Source organism: Chrysochloris asiatica, unplaced genomic scaffold (assembly GCF_000296735.1).
Source record: "Chrysochloris asiatica unplaced genomic scaffold, ChrAsi1.0 scaffold00088, whole genome shotgun sequence".
Lineage (NCBI taxonomy): Eukaryota > Metazoa > Chordata > Mammalia > Afrosoricida > Chrysochloridae > Chrysochloris > Chrysochloris asiatica.
The window spans coordinates 4,372,007-4,388,747 of record NW_006408606.1 but is presented as its reverse complement, the minus strand read 5'-3'; the positions used below and the strand labels follow the sequence as shown (position 1 = coordinate 4,388,747).

Genomic DNA, 16,741 nt, shown 5'->3' with positions numbered 1-16,741 from the left:
ATATTTATTCATTTTTTGGAGTCCTGGTGTAGCACTGTGGGTTAATGCGCCAGACTGCAAAGCCATTTGAACTGCAAGGTTGGCAGTTCAGGCTCAGCAGCTGCTCCTTGGAAACCCTAAATAGGGTTGCTATGGGTTGGAATCGACTAGATAGCACTTAACAAGAAGGACTGAATAGGACATTGGAGATCTAACTATGTATGAGTTCTGGTCACTGCATCCAGGAGTTCTAAATACAACGAAAATTCTAGATGGACTTATTTGACAAACTCTGAAATGCTGACATTCTGTAGAAGTTCAACTAAATATAAACACAAGCATCACTTGTATCTGTTATTTTATTAATCATAATGTAATATATATTTCATCCAGACTAAAATAGTCACCCAAACTCTGAATGGAAGCGAGTGCCTGCAAAAGAGTCCAATATTATCCATTTAAAAAATGAGTTGAAATTGTTTAAATTGTTGATTGCTATCTGTGGTGTGGTTAATTAATTAATATGCCTCTTCTAATGATGGTATTTGTTGTTGTGTTATTGCTAAGTGATGTCAACTTGGTTCCAACACATAGTGATCCTGTATAGGATTTCTGAGGAACAACTGGAGGATTTGAACTGCCGACCTTGTGGTTCACAGTCCAGTGGTGATCATACACTGCTACCAAACAACTGGGTGGGAACATACAGATTAGATGTGTTTCTTTTCCTTATGGATCTGGGTATGAAAAGGCGGCTGAAGAAATTGACAGGACTATATGATTCATTTGTGAGTGATTGTTAACAGGGTTAATTGTGATGGTAAATACTTGGAACTCTTGTATGGGAAATGGGGTGAGCCATTTCAGAAGTAGGGAGTAGGATATCGCTATCATCAAGAAAGAAAAGTCAGGAGTAGAGTATGTCCTCTGGACCCCAAGATCCCTTGATCCAAGAGACAGAAAGCTGTGACACCAGAGAAGAAACAGAAAAGTGGTAGCCGAAGAGTCATGAGTCAGAGTACAAGACAGTGCAGTGGGCTTTCCAGCTTATGGACAAGTGACACTGAGTGCACTTGGTCAGCAGTTTCACTTGCTGAGTGGGGTGCCTGCAGGGTATTAATTGGGAAAGCTTGACTTGCCAAGCCATAGAGTTATAGCTGAGAACTTTGGGCTGAAGTTTATGGTGGAGTGGTGTGCCTTTTGGGAATTTATAAGAAACACTAAAAGAGCTTTGTAACATTGCTCAAGTAGAGCAGAGTTCAAGGCGCCATGTGACTGATGTGCCAAGGACCAGAGAGAGGCTTGCCTTTGAGCATGGCTGGGAGAGGCTGTCTTTACCAAAGAATTGTGTCTGAGCATTTCTGATTCTGAATTTTAACCTATTATTGTCCAGAAAAAAACAAAACAAAAAAAGAAAACCACCATAAATGTGAGCACTGTCTGTGAGTTCTGTCTAGCCACTGAAATTAATTACCGAAATCAGTAGAGACATAGAGACTGAGGTGGGAGAGATGGCTGTCGTCTTTACAGTCACGATTAATTCTGTTAATCACAGTTGGTAAGAAGGGTAGAGGGTTAAAGCAAGTCTCAACCTTGCCACACAGGAGTTGCCTTGAGATGATGCAGAGTTTGATTCTCTTTTCCTTTTGTGAAGTCAGAGGGGACCTAGTGCTTCCCCCATATCCTTAAAATACTATCAGAAGGCTTCCTATAGAGAATACAAGACAAAATTTGGCCAAGATAACTTAAGAGCAGATTTGGTTGGTTAGCTATTTCAGCCATTAAAGATCCTTACTATGGTTCCTTCAATAATAAGCTTTTGAGTAATATCATACAGTAATGGTCTTGCCAAATGTTAGTAGCAGCATATGTTTTAATATTTGAAGAAATTACTGGATGCAATACTAATATTGCTACGTGGAAGTTGGAAAATAGGATGCCAATGTCAAGAATTATTTTGCTATCCCTTTGCCAATAACATATCAACAGATTTGACTGTTTTGAAAGAAATTATTGACTTGTGAATCGAGAAAAATTAGAGGTTGTCAATAATGAAATGAAACATTTAAATACTGGAAATCTATGCATTAGTTAGTTGAAATGTAATGGAATTGGCCATTTTGAACTTGATAATCATGTGGTTGACTATGCCAGGTGCAACGAACTGAAGAGGAACAGTGTTGTATTTACTGTCCAAAAGAACATTTCAAGATCTATCCTGAAGCATTATAATGCTGTCAGTGATAGGCAAATAGCCATATACCTACAATGCATACTAGTTAATAGAATTACTGTTTAATTGTATGCAGCAAACACAAATGTCATAGATGAAGAAATGGAATCTTTTTATAAATTTTTTGTAAAATTTTGAAATTAATAAAATATGCAATTCAGATGCATTGAAAATTACTGATGATTGAAACATGAAAATTGGAAACAAAGAAGGATTGTTGGTTGAAAAATATGTTTTTGGTTATAATTATGAAAAAAAAAATGTGTCTTTATAGAAAAACAGCCAGACTTCTCCTTAGAAGACAGATTACTGAGGTTTCATTTTTCTTCCTTTGGACGTACCATCAGGATGGGCAGTTACTGGGGAAGGACATCATGCTTGGTAAATGAGAGGGCCATCAAAAATTGTGAGAACTTCAATGAGATGGATTGTTACAGTGACTAAAGCAATGAGCTCACACACAATAACAATTATAAGGATGGCACATGGGTGGGCAATGTTTCATTCTATTGTATGTAAGGTTTCTATGAGTTGGGGTTTCCTTGATGGCACCTAGCTACCACTATTACTATGGGCTCATAGAGTAAAAAAAATACTTCAGTAATATGGAAACAATAAGTGAGAATGCAGGGTAGGCAGAATTATAAATAGATGCTCAAGATTCCTGGTCCCTGGAATGCACAATTTCTCTCAGTTGTCAAATAAACATTAAGTTAGATATACCTGCCAATTGATGTACAGGTGTAATTAAGTTTTGAAATCAATTTAATTTGCTATGGGGAGATTACTTATATGGGCTTGATATAATCACATGAGGTCCTTAAGAGCAGAGTATTCTCTGGTTAGCTGCAAAAGAGGAAGCCAGAAATATGCTCTTTAGATGGCCTTGTATACAGGGGCCACATACCAAGAAATTATAGGCGACCTGTAGAGATACAATAGTTAAAAGGAAAATGAGAAACCATTTCTACACTGTAAGGAAATGAATTCTGCAAACACCCATGTGAGCTTGGAAAAGGACTCCAAGATTCAGATGAAAATCGCAGTGTGACCAAAACCTTGATTTCAGCCTGGTGAAACCCTGAGCAGAAAATACAATCCTGCTACAACTTGATTCTGACCTCTAGAATCTATGAGATAATAAGTATATTTGTGCTTTTTAAGCCAATAAATATGTGGTTATTTATAGTTAAATGTCATCAAGACTGTTCCTACTCTTACACACCTTCTATAGGATGTATAAGTAGCTGGTGGAGGGTTTGAATACTGACCTAAAGCAGCATACCAGGACTCTGTGGTGATTTGTTGCATAGTATAAATTTTAATAAAAACTACTGCCTTGCATTTGAAAATGATTAGGTATATTAGTGGGAGAGTCAGTTTGTTCTAGTTATTTTATTTATTTTTTCTGTAAAGATTAGTTTTGGCTCTTTCCATTGTATTTTAATTCAATATGAAGAAAAGCAGAGAACTAGGAAACCCCAGAACATATTTAGAGAAAAGTAGTCTTATTTGGTAGGTGGCATATAGCTCTGGTAGCGTAGTGGTTACGAATTGGGCTGCGAACCATAAGGTCAGCAGTTCGAAACTACCAGCTGCTCCGCGGGAGAAAGATGTGGCTTTCTACTCCCGTAAGGATTTACACCCTCGGAAACCCTGTACAGGGTCGCTATGGGTCGGAACCGACTCGAAGGCACTTAACAACAACAACATATTTCAAAGAAGGTGGTTATAAATGAGACTTTAAAAAAAAGTTTTGAGTTCATGTCAAACAGGAACTTCCATGGAGTGTGTACATTACTCAGTATTGTAAGCCACTGAACATTTTAAAGTCTCTGGGAAGAGACTGATTACAGTTGTGCATCAGAAAGATCGCTCTTATAGCACTGTGAGGCATAGATTGGTGAAGACCGTGAAGCTATTGTAACTCACCATGTTAAATTATATGCAATAAGCCTTCAAGAAGATTATACAAGTAAAAAGGAAGAGAGATGGTAAGCATTAAAGCCAGAGAGTTTGAATTACAAGCATTTGATGCAAATGGATATGTGCATTTGTAGTCAGAGATCATTGTTTTTAAATCTAAGTGTAATTATGGTGATTTTGGTGCCATTAACAAAAGTATGTAAGTCACCAAATAAGAAGTTTAAGGGTGAAGTTGATAAATTTAGTTCTGAATCAATCAAATTTGAGATTCTGGGAAATTATCCAAGTGAGATGTTCCACAAATAGTGGGAAGTGGTTAACAATTCAAAGCGACATGGCTGTTGCAGAAATAGATTTAAAGTTGTCAGGATAGAAGGGTATGGTAGTTACCCTTTTAAAGAGCAAGAGAACAGATAGAAAAGTGAGAAAGACAAAATGAAGCAAGAGGGGAAAAAAATCTTACACTTAGAAGGCAGGAAGCGAGGAAGAAAAGTGGAAAATGCCATATATTTTATAAAACAATGTGAGAACAAAGATATTATAATTGAGGGATGAGAGATCTTTCAAGAAAAGTGTGGTAAATTATGCCAATCATTTCTCTCTATATAGAATGATGAATACTATTTTAAAAAAAGCATTTAAATTTGGTCATTAAAATGCTGATGATAACATTTCAAAGTAGTGCCAATAAAGAATAAAAGACATAAAATTTACAAAGCGGTGAAACTGCTCAACAGGCATTGAAACTGGGGAAGTGATTGTAGTTGTTGTTGCTGTTAGGTGCCACCGGGGTGGTTCTAACTCCTAATGACCCTATGCACTACACAATGAAACACTGTCACATCTTGCGCCATCCTTTCACATTGTTTTGTTTGAGGCCTTTTTTGCTGTCACAATTCATCTCATTGAGAGTCTTCCCCTTCTTTGCTGACCCTCCATTTTATCAAGCATGCAGTCCTTCTACAGGACTGGTCCCTCTTGACAGTATGTCCAAAGTACCAGAGACACAGTCAGTCTCTCGCTCTCTCTTTTTTTTTTTTCTGTAAAGGTTTTAATTTGTGGGGGAAGGGGACCACAGTGGACAGGGGCCTAATCAGTCCTTCTTAGCAGACGTTTTCTTTATGGCAGCTAGGACGCTGCCTCTTGGCGTGGATGTGTGTCCGCCCTTTTCTTGATGAACTTGAGGGCCCGCTTGTCCTTGGAGACCTTGAGCAGCTCATAGGCCAGACGCTTATAGGCGCCAAGCCACACACCTCCTGGATCATTTCCCGCACGAACTTGGTGTGCTTAGTGAGGCGCCCACAACAGCGGCTGTGCCCACAGTGGCGGCTATGCCTCGGCTTGCTCATATTCTTGGTTACTTTTTGGCCTTTGTTGGGGCCAAAGGCCTTAGGATAGTGCACAGCCATGGCTACTTTTCTTCAATGGTTGCTGCGGCAGAAGGAGACAGTCTCTTTTAAGAAGTATTTTGTTTGCATTGTTGTGAAGTGCAGTTGAGTTGATTTCGACCCATAGCAACTCTGTATAGGGTTTCTGAGGAGCAGCTGGTGAGCTTGAACCGCCAACCTTCCAGTTCAAAGGGCTTTGCAATCTGGTGCATTAACCCACAACGCCACACAAGGACTCCATTGTAGTTCTTCCAAAATTTGTGTGTTTTCCTGGTATTTAATACTGTTCACCAACCAAAACCTCAAATTCATTTATTCCTCTGTAATCTTCCATATTTATTGTTCATCAATTCACATGCATATGAAGACAATGAAAATGTCATAGGTCAGGGCAAATACATCTTAGTCCTCAAACTGATCTCTTTGCTCTTTTGCACTTTAAAGAGGTCTTTTGCAGTAGATTTGCCAAATGCAATGCATCATTTGATTTTTTGACAGCTGCCTCCATGAGCAGTGATTATGGGTCTGAGCAAAATCTTTTCTCCATTTATATGGGTGTTATTTATTGGTCCAGTGGTGAGGATTTTTGTTATACTGGGGTGTAATCAATACTGAAGGCTGTAGTCTTTGATCTTCATTAGTAAGTATTTTAAATCCTCTTTACTTCCAGCAAGCAAGGTTGTGTCACCTGTATATTGCAGGTTGTTAATGAGTCTTCCTCCAATCCTATTTATAATCTTCCTCTTTATAATCAACTTTCTGGAATTATTTGGTTAGCATACAGATTGATTAAGAATGGTGAAAGAATGCAACGCTGGTGCACACCTTTCCTGATTTTAAATCATATAGTATCCCTTGTTCTGTTTGAACAAATTTTTGTCTATTTACAGGTTTCTCATGAGCACAATAATGTGTTCTGAAACTCCTACTCTTTGCAATGTTATTCACAGTTTGTTCTGATCCCACAGTCAGATGCCTTTACATAGTCAATAAAGCACAGATAAACATCTTTTTGGTATTCTCTGTTTTCATCCAAGACCCTTCTGACATTTGTAATCATATCTTTTCTTGTTGTTGTTTTAAGGTGCCATCGAGTTGGTACTTACTCATAGTGATCCAATGCATGACAGAATGAAACACTGCCTGGTTCTGCGCCAACTTCACAGTTGTTGCTACGTTTGAATCCATTGCTGCTGCCACTGTGCCAGTCAAGCTCATCGGGAATCTTACTCTTTTTCTTCTATCTTTACTTTACCAAACATGATAGGCTTCTCTAGGGACTGTTCCCTCCTAATAATATGTCTGAAGTATGAGAGAAAAACTCTGGACATCTTGTCTTCGAAGGAACATTATTGATGTACTTTGTCCAACACAGATTGTTTTCTTCTTTTGGCAGTCCATGGTACTTTTAATATTCTCCTCCAATACCATAACTCATATGCATCAATTCTTCTACGGATATCCTTATTCACTGTCCAGTTTTCTCATGCATATGAAGTTATCGAAAATACGATGTTTTTTTTTCAGGTGCACGTTGGTCCTCAAACTGACACCTTTGCTCTTCAACACTTTAAAGAGGTGTTTTTCAGTGTATTTGCCTAATGCAATATGTCATTTGATTTCTTGACTGCTGCTTCCATGAGAGTTGATAGTCGACCCAAGCAAAATGAAGTCTTTGATAACTTCAATCTTTTCTCAACTTGTATGGATGTTATTTAGTGTCCAGTGGTGAGGATTTTTGTTTTCTTTACATTGAGGCAAAGCCATACCAAAGGCTGTGGTCCTTGATCTTCATCAATAAGTATTTGAAAGCCTCTTCACTTTCAGCAAGCAAGTTTGTATCATCAGCATATTTCAGGTTGTTAATGAGACTTCCTCCAATCTTGATGCCATATTTTTCTTCATATAATCCATATTCTCGTATTATTTGTTCAGCATATAGCTTGAGTTTTCACTATTATATCATATGGTGAAAGAATACAACCCTGGTGCAAATATTTCCTAAATGTAAATTCTGCTCTAACATCTGTCTCTTGCTCTATATACTAGTTCCTCATGAGCAAAATTAAGTGTTCCAAATTCTCCTCCACAATGTTGTCCATAGCTTGTCATGATCCACACAATCAAAAGTCTTTGCATAGTCAGTGAAGCACAGGTAAATATCTTTTTGATAGTCTCTGCTTTCAGCCAAGATTCACCTGACATCAGCAATGGTATCTCTCATTCCATGTCCTCTTCTGAATCCAGCTTGAACCTTTGAAACTTCTCTGTCAATGTATGGTTGCAGGTATTTAAAAATTTAGCAAACTTTTACCTGTACTCTTTGTTTTTAAGTGTTACCAAATCAATTTTAACCAAAGTAACCCTATGTAACAGAGTAAAACTGCACCATAAAGTTTTATAGACTAATCTTTTTTTTTAAAATCTTTTATTGTGAATTGAATGATAGTTTTCATGGAAAAACATCAGTTTTGCACTCATAATGTTTTATTTCATTGCAATGCTTACAATCTTCTTCATGCATCGCCATTCAATAGTTTTTGCTTCTATTTCCTGTTTTTTTTTTTTTTAGATGTGCACAAAACACTCAGTAATATGTAATCATTTAAACAACCAAAGGCACATTCTGCAAGCCTGCCTCCTGGCCTTTCTCTTTCCACGAGTCTAGAGTCCTCAGCTGCTCTATCTCTCAGTGTCATCATCTTTGCCTACATATCTGTTGTTGCTGCTTCTCTGGATGGGGTTCCATATTCTAATCATGCTCTACTCTCTTGATGGTCCTAGGGTCTTCTCTTCCTGGACTGTAAGAATAACTACTCCCCCCTTTATGTTACAAAACTTCTCCCTTTACAGTTGTGACAATCGCAATTAGTCATGATAACAATTACTCACTATTGAACCATAAGAATCTTATTCCCATCTTCCTTCATCAGACCTGTCTAGACAAGATGGAAACTATTCAGTGGGGATTCTACCCTCTCCACACACTCTAAAACTAAATGTTGTCTTGAAAACTTATAAGCCAGCCACTTTGTGTTTTTATAGACCCCCCTCCCCACCCCATTTTAAGTAGCCAATGTCTAAGTTGCCCATCCCTATCAACCTGTATCCTGAGGGGACAGGGATGATCCTTGATGTGAAGATTTCTGCCCTTTTATTTGTTATTTTGAGCTACTACATCCATAAGTATAGGTCAAATTTATCAAATTTTAGCAATTTACATTTGTTTCCCTTATCAAATTTCTTTATTTTCTTCTAATCGAGTTCTGATCATCAAGCCATTGAAGCTAGGTCAAATGGGTACTATCTGTAAGTTTGGGCATTCTTGTGCATCTCTCATCACTTCCTATCACCTGGATGCTTCACTCTTAGCTCTAGCCCTATGTAGCTATGTCCTTGTCCATGTCCTCAGGTCTCACAACACTTCAGACCAATCAGCCCTTCCTCTTCTCTCTCTTATCTCCAGGTGAACAGGAGTCTATGGAAGTGGTCGAACTCAGCCTATATCTCCATTGTTACCTTCCCCCCACTTTCACTTATGAATAGACCAACATGGTTGCCAGCAAGCTTACATGCCTGCTCATGTATTCCCTCTGGGTTTCAATCTTGGAGGGGGGTTTGTCCTGAAGGTCATTGATTGCTTGCCTTGATGATTTCCTGGCAAACAACTTGCTTGCTCGTGTAGTAGCCAATCAGACTGTCATTTTGGTTTTCACTTTTTCCTGCTCATCTTTCTTTCAAGAAGTATCTTCTGTTCCTCTAACTGTTCCAGGCTGCTTGTGCTTGCAAGTGGGAAAGTCCCATCTCAGAAAGTTCCACATAATGTCTCATACACTACAAAGGATCCATAAGAAGCCTATTTCCCAGGGCAAGCACTAGAACCCCTTTTAGGTATTCCAAACAATTGTAGGCTGAAGATGGACTTACAAGTTTTTTGTAATCTTATTTCCAAATATTCCTTTCTATCCGACTCAAGTGTCTTAAAATATTTACTGATAAAGATCAAAGAGCTCAGCATTCTGATTGCATCTCAGTATAAAGAAAACAAAAATCCTCACCACTGGACCAATAAACAACATTCTTATCAAAGGAGAAAAGATTGAAGTTGTCAAGGACTTCATTCTTCTTGGATCAACTATCAACACTCATGGAAGCAGCAGTCAAGAAATCAAAAGATGTATTGCATTAGGCAAATCTGCTACACAAGATCTTTTGAAAGTGTTGAAGAGCAAAGATGTCATCTTGAGGACTAAAGTGTACCTGACCCAAGCTGTGGTATTTTCAATCACCTCATATGCATATGAAAGCTGGACAGTGAATAAGGAAGACCTTAGAAGAATTGATGCTTTTGAGTTATGGTGTTGGAGAAGAATATTGAAAGTGCCATGGGCTGCCAAAAGAACCAACAGATCTATGTTGGAATAAGTGCAGTCAGAGTGCTCCTTGGAGGCCAGGATGGCCAAACTTTGTCTCTCATACTTCGGACATATTGTTAGGAGGGACCAGTCCCTGGATAAGAATATCATGTTTGGGAGGGTGGAGGGTCAGAGAAAAAGAGGAAGGACCACAGCAAGATGGATTGGCAAAGTGTGGCAACAATTGTGAGGTTGGCCCAGGATCAGGCAGTGGTTTGTTCTGCTGTGCATAAGGTCACTATGAGTTGGCACCTAACAACAACAAACAACAACAAGGCAAGAGAAACCAACATTTATAAGACAATGAAGCATCTTAACATTATTTCCTATCTTTTACCCATCCAGACTATACCTCGAATCCTGTATTACAGAGCTGTGTTGTTCCGAGGTTGAACATTTACCTCTGTCCCATTTAGTCCATGCAAACCTGCCCAAGTATTCCCCTGTCTACCTTGTTCTTCCATCCCCCTCCCCTTTCTTGTGTATTGTTCTCTCCAACACCTGAACTATGATGTGTGTATCCCCTACCCTGTGCTCTACTGTCCCCTCCCTCCCACCCCTGGTAACTAACAAATAAATCTTTTTTTCTTTCTCTTAGTATGGGTATCTTTTCCTAAGCTTCATACTTTTAATGTTTCTATGTTCTTCTTGAATTTTAATCATATTGGTGTGTTGAGAGGTATTAAATTTCTTGAGGTTACCCTATATTCTATTAACTTTTTCCTCCATTTAAAACAGTCTATTTTACCCTGCAATCTACCTGACCTCATCACCTTGTTCTCTGGTCCTATGTTTTTATCTTCTTTCACATTGTAATTGTTTTGATCATTGACTAATCTCCCAGATCCTCTGAATTCGTTCTTGTAGTTTTGTTCTGTTCTGGACTCTTCCATCTGTCGACTGAATTCTGGGTAGTGTTGCCACACATGCCAATCTCTGGTTGTTGTCTGTTCTTGTTGGTTCGCACTGCAAAGAATTCCCTTTAGGATGTTTTGAAGTTCTGAGTTGGCTTTGACATAGTTCTTTACCTTCTGTTTATCCTGGAATGTTTTTATTACGCTGTCATATTTGATTGACAGCTTTGCTGGATAGATGATACTTGGTTGGCAGGTTTTTTCTTTCATGGTTTTATATGTGTCTCCCCAGTGCCTTCTTGCCTACGTGGTTTCTGCTGAAAGATTAGAGCTTAATTTTATTTTCTTGCCTATGTATGTAGCACTTCTCTTTTTCCTAGCTGTTTTCAGGATTCTCTCTTATCTTTACTTTTGGGGAGCTTGATTATGATATGTCTTGGTGATTTTCTTTTTGGGTCTACCTTTCCTGGGGTTTGTAGAGCTTCTTGAATGCTTATCTTTTCACTCTTTTTATCTGGATGTTAGGCAAATTTTCTTCCAGCAGCTCTTCAACTATCTCCTATGGGGTCTTCAGTGATTCTTCCTATTCTGGAATTCCAATAATTCTTAAGTTATTCCTCTTCATGTCGTTCCATAAAATCTTTGACTTTCTTCTGATTTTTTAATCCTTTTTTTCTGCTTGCTCTTCTGTCTTAGCAGTATTGAGAGATTTGTCTTCAAGATTGCTGGTTCTGGCTTCCATCTTTCAATTTTACACTTTTGTCCTTTCAGTGTATTGTCATTTTCTGATATTTTATTATTAATCATTTGGACTTTCTTTTTGCTGGTTTTAAGTTGTTTCTAATGGTGTTGATATCTGATTTGATTGTTCCTGTAGTGCTTTCCTGACTTCTTCCTTATTTTTGTCCACACCTCTGTGGAACATTTGGATGTACCTCAATATCATTCTCCTGAATTCATTCTCAGACAGTTCCAAAGCCTGCCCTCCTTCCCATGGGAAGTCTAGGTCTACCTGCTGCTCATTTATTTCAGTTACTCTCTCTGGTTTCTGCACATGTGCCAAAATCTTTGACCATCTCTTGGGCATCTTCAATAATTAGATGAATGTATGTTGATGTATTATTGCTTTCTGATTGCTTCCAGGTAGATGTGATAAGGAAATGTGCTTCCCTTTTCACTTGTCTTATTACTCAACTCAGAATAACTGTAACAGGTGTTGGCTGTCTATTGCAGCTGGTATTCCACCTGGATGGTGGACTGTTATAGGGTGTGATTGTAGCTTGGCTATATGACCACAATTACTGACTTTCCTTGGGTAATGTAGGGAGAGAAAGAGCCCCTACCCCCAAGGTAAAAGGGGAACAAAAAACCCCACAAAATAAAACCACAACAACAAAAATGAACCAGATTGGATACTACAGTCTATAATAATAATTTTTTTAAAAGTAGTAAAATATGAATATGACTTTAATGCTCCTCACTCAGCCAGCTGGAGCCATTCTGGGAGATCATTCTGTTTTAAGCAGTTCTTGTTGACTCCTCCCCTTTCTTAGATTCTGTGTGCTGTAGTTTTTGCTGAGCAGATCCATGCACATGTGTAGAACGTCTGGTGGGGTGAGGAGGAATCCATTTATTTGCTAAGGCACCTCCTGTAGTCACCAGAGTGGAGGTGTGCAGACAGTGGGAGACCAATGAACAGGAAAACATGCTCACACCTTTTTATCCAATGATTGACCAGACCTCTGTGGTGGGAGTGTTCCTCTGATCCTGTTCCTGTTCTGTCATGCCCAAGATGGCCACGTCAGCACCTGCTGGCAGCCACAGATAAAAAAAATACCACCTTTCTTTCTTCTGCTACAAATCCCACTAGCAGTAAGCTTTGTATCCTTCTAAATAACCCTTTATATGTTGTTGAGAGTTCTGGAAATTTTCTCTGAACCTGCTTCATCTGGTATTCTGTGTGTTATTATTGTCCCATATCATAGACTCTTGAGGTCTTTTCTATGTACGGTAATTTCCTTAATCTTCATATGCAATTCAGTTTTTGCAAGGATTATTGATCATGGATGAGTGGATAATGATTGTTTTGGAGTTATCATCTGTGTCAACAAAGATGTCAACAACATTATCATCATTCATTTGTGGCAACATCATCAACATTGGGAAGAATCATCTAATCGAATCTCATCTCATTTCATTATCACTGTAGTTTTGCCACAGTGTGTTAACACTTTTCAGCATGTACACTTCCAGTCTGCCTGGCACTAACTGTCCTCTGAGTCAGTACAAACAGGCATACAATCCTTGGGCAGTTGATGAGAAGCGTATATGTCTGTCTAGTCATGGACTCGTATGTGTCCTGTCTATCCTGTAATGGATGATACTACTTCCTCAAAATTTACGCTATTATTATGATTCACTTAATATGCATTTATGTTGCTATGAAAAAATTTTTTAGATTTACTGATTTTTGAGTCTCACCTGCAGTTCCCTTGGTAGGTTCAAACCAAATAATTTTTGGGGCCTTACACAGCTCATGGGTAAAATGTTCCCCAACCCTGATCTAAAGGCCAGGCACTTATAGTTAAAAAAGAGAGCTTTTTAAAATATAGGCACATAAATCAAATAAACTGCCACTTACATGTCAGTAGCAGAATTGAGGATTTTTCTGATGTATGTCTAAAGAAAGACTATTAATAGTGTCAATGAGTAAAGACTGCATTCATTCAAGAGTATCTATAGAGGAAGAACAGGAAGTGGCTCCTGCTAATTATAGCACAAAAACTACATTCAGGAGACAGAGTTTAAGTTCATAATATAATACTTAAAAAAATGATGGCTGGAAACTTGAGATTCAGGAGCAAAAATAGGGTATTATATGTGAAGGTTAATTCAAGAGTACAATGGAGATTTATTTTTTTCTAAATCTTGATTTTAAAAATGTCTGTAATCAGCAAGACTTGCAAGTCTGTTTTGTTACGAAAGCACTCCTCTGAGAGAAGCTTTTGTGTGTTAGCAATTCAGTATAAAATTTTGCATATAACCTTAGATTTTGTCTACCCTATTTCAGCAGTTCTTTTCCTCAAGCATAAGAGGGAAGTAGGTGATGTTCCCTACTGTGCACACCATGTAATCATTTTAATGCCATAATTAAGATAAATGTGGTTTCTGATTTTAAGATTCTATGCTTTTAGATCCAATATACAAAATGGACTTAATCGTAGAGATTTGGGTATCAGAAAAGATAGTCATTCTATAGAAGAAATATGTATTATTTTAGATTTATTACAAGTTATTATAGTCAGATATTAGCTCTCATTTCACTCTCTTGAGGGCCTCTAAAACTCCTAGGGTCATCACATTATTAAGGTCTGTTCTCAGGTTGCTTTATGCTTTATAATGGGTCTCAGATTTCTAGTGACACCTTACCCTCCACCCCAGATAAAAACTCTGTAGGCTCTTACTTCCTCATACTCACTTTACTTTCCAAGGTGATAAGAGAATTGAAACCTTTTAGATGTTCTTATAAGAGTTGATTGAGTTATAATTATTGTAATGAAACAAGGTGTATGATTTGTTGAATGTAAAACTGATGATCTGCCTTGTAAACTTTCATTCAATCCACAATAAAAAACTTAAAAAAAAAAAATGTTTAAAAACAAAACAAAAGCCAAAAAAATGTTTATGGAAAAATGGAAAAAAAAAGAGTTGATTGGGGAAATCCAAATGTTCATTGGATTTGAGAACACATGGCTCCTATAGCTTAAAAGCTCAAAAGTCAGAAATCATCAACTTGATCTAATTTTCTGGTTCTGCATCTTTAAAAACTGAATTTTAAAGAGGCTTAGTGGCTTACCCATGTATAATATCTGACTGTGCCAAAGTCTCTTGACTACTAGGAATTTGCCAATTCTACTGTTCATTGTTGATAAGTGCTGTCGAGTTGGTTTGATTCATAACAACCTTAGTGGGTTTTAATGCTGACTTATATTTAGCAGTCCAATCCTTATCCTACAGCCCCTACTAGAATTCCACTGTAACATAATCATTTTCTCTTTCATTTTGGATTAAGATACTATAAATGTAATATCAAAACTTTCTAGCCAAAATCAAGGATGAATATACTGGTTGTTATTGATGCTGTTAAATGCTGTTGAGTCAGGAGACCGTATATAGGGTTTCTGAGGAGCGACTGGAGAGGTTGGACCGCTGACCTTGCAGTTCAAATTGACCTTGCAGTCCAGTGCATTAATCCACAGTGCCACACCAGGGCTCCAATATACTGGAGGTGAAAGTGTTGGTTATGTATTGTGGAGTATGTTCCAACTCATAGCAACCCTGCATAGGATTTATGTGGCTATAAATATTTACAGAGCAGAAATACTCCTCATCTTTCTCCTACAGAACCACTGGTAGTTTCGAACTGCTGTCCTTGAGATAAGCAGTCTGACTTGTAACCACTAAGTTGCCAGAACACCTTCCAATATACTAATTGTTGTTCTTATTGTCAAGTGCTGTCAAATAGGTTCTGAACCATAGGGATCTTGTATAGGGTTTTCGAGAGGTGGCTGGTGAGCTTGAACCTCTGACCTTGCAGTTCAAATGACTTTGCAGTCCAACACATTAACCCACAGCGCCATGCCGTGACAAGTTCTTCTGAAAGAGAGATATAAGAAAGTGGAAATCATTCTGGATTGGGTGCCATGCTGAAGTAGGTGTAATTTGACCAATGGGCATCTGGGTGATTTTTATCTAGGAGTCAGTAGACTCTTAAGCAGGTCTAGAGTTGCCTTTGGTAAAGACACAGTGTATTCATTAATGTTGGTAAGAAGAGGGTTTGTCTTTGTCTTTATCTTGTTTTGTTGTTGTTAAGTGTCGTTGAGTTGTTTTGCTACTCCTAGCTACCCTGTAGAGAGTTTCCAAGGAGTAGCTGGTGGGTTTCAAACACTGACCATGTGGTTAGCATTCAGTACTTGTCCTACAATGCCAGCCCAGGACTTTTGTTTTAGTCATGATCAGTTCCATTAACATTTGCCTTTTTTCTGTCTTGTGATACACATTCATGAAGTACCTTCTTTGATCATCATTGAGATTGTTTATATGCTGTGATTATTTTTACTTTCAGTTGGAAACATCATGGCCGAGCTATCACTAGCCAGAACAATTTTGCGATTTCTAATTAACCACATATGTCAAATACCAAAAACGTCATAACATACACGAACTTGGAGGACATTGTTGTTGTTGTTGTTCAGTGTCATCGAGTCGGTCCCGACCTATAGAGAACTTATGCACAGCAGAATGAAACACTGCCCAATCCTGAGCCAACCTTACTAATGTTGCCAGGCTTGGGTCCATCGGTGGTGCCACTTGGCCAATCCATCTTGTTGGGGGGGGGTCTTCCTCTTTTGCTCTGACCCTCCACCTTACCAAACATGATGTCCTTCTCAAGTGACTGGTCCTTCCTGACAATATGTCCGAAGTATGATAGATGAAGTTTGTCCAGCTTGACCTCCAAGGAGCACTTGGGCTGCACTTCTTTCAAAATGGATCCATTTGTTCTTTTGGCAGCTCATGGCACTTTCAATATTCTCCTCCAACACCATAACTCAAAAGCATCAATTCTTCTACAGTCTTCCTCATTTACTGTCCAGCTTTTGCATGCATATGAGGTGATTAAAAATACCATGGCTTGGGTCAGGCACACCTTAGTCCTCAACTGATATCTTTGCTCTTCAACACTTTAAAAAGGTCTTGTTCAGCAGATTTGCCTAACGTAATACGTCTTTTGATTTCTTGACTGCTGCTTCCTTGAGTATTGATAGTTGATCCAAGAAGAATGAAGTCCTTGACAACCTCAATCTTTTCTCCATTGATAAGAATGTTGTTTATTGGTCCAGTGGTGAGGATTTTTGTTTTCTTGACATTGAGATGTAATCCATATAG

General features: G+C 38.3%; 1 pseudogene; it reads right to left on the bottom strand.

Annotated features, from left to right (window-relative positions):
* Positions 1–5,231: 5,231 nt before the first annotated feature.
* LOC102818650 lies at positions 5,232–5,547 on the bottom strand (annotated as a pseudogene).
* Positions 5,548–16,741: the final 11,194 nt, after the last annotated feature.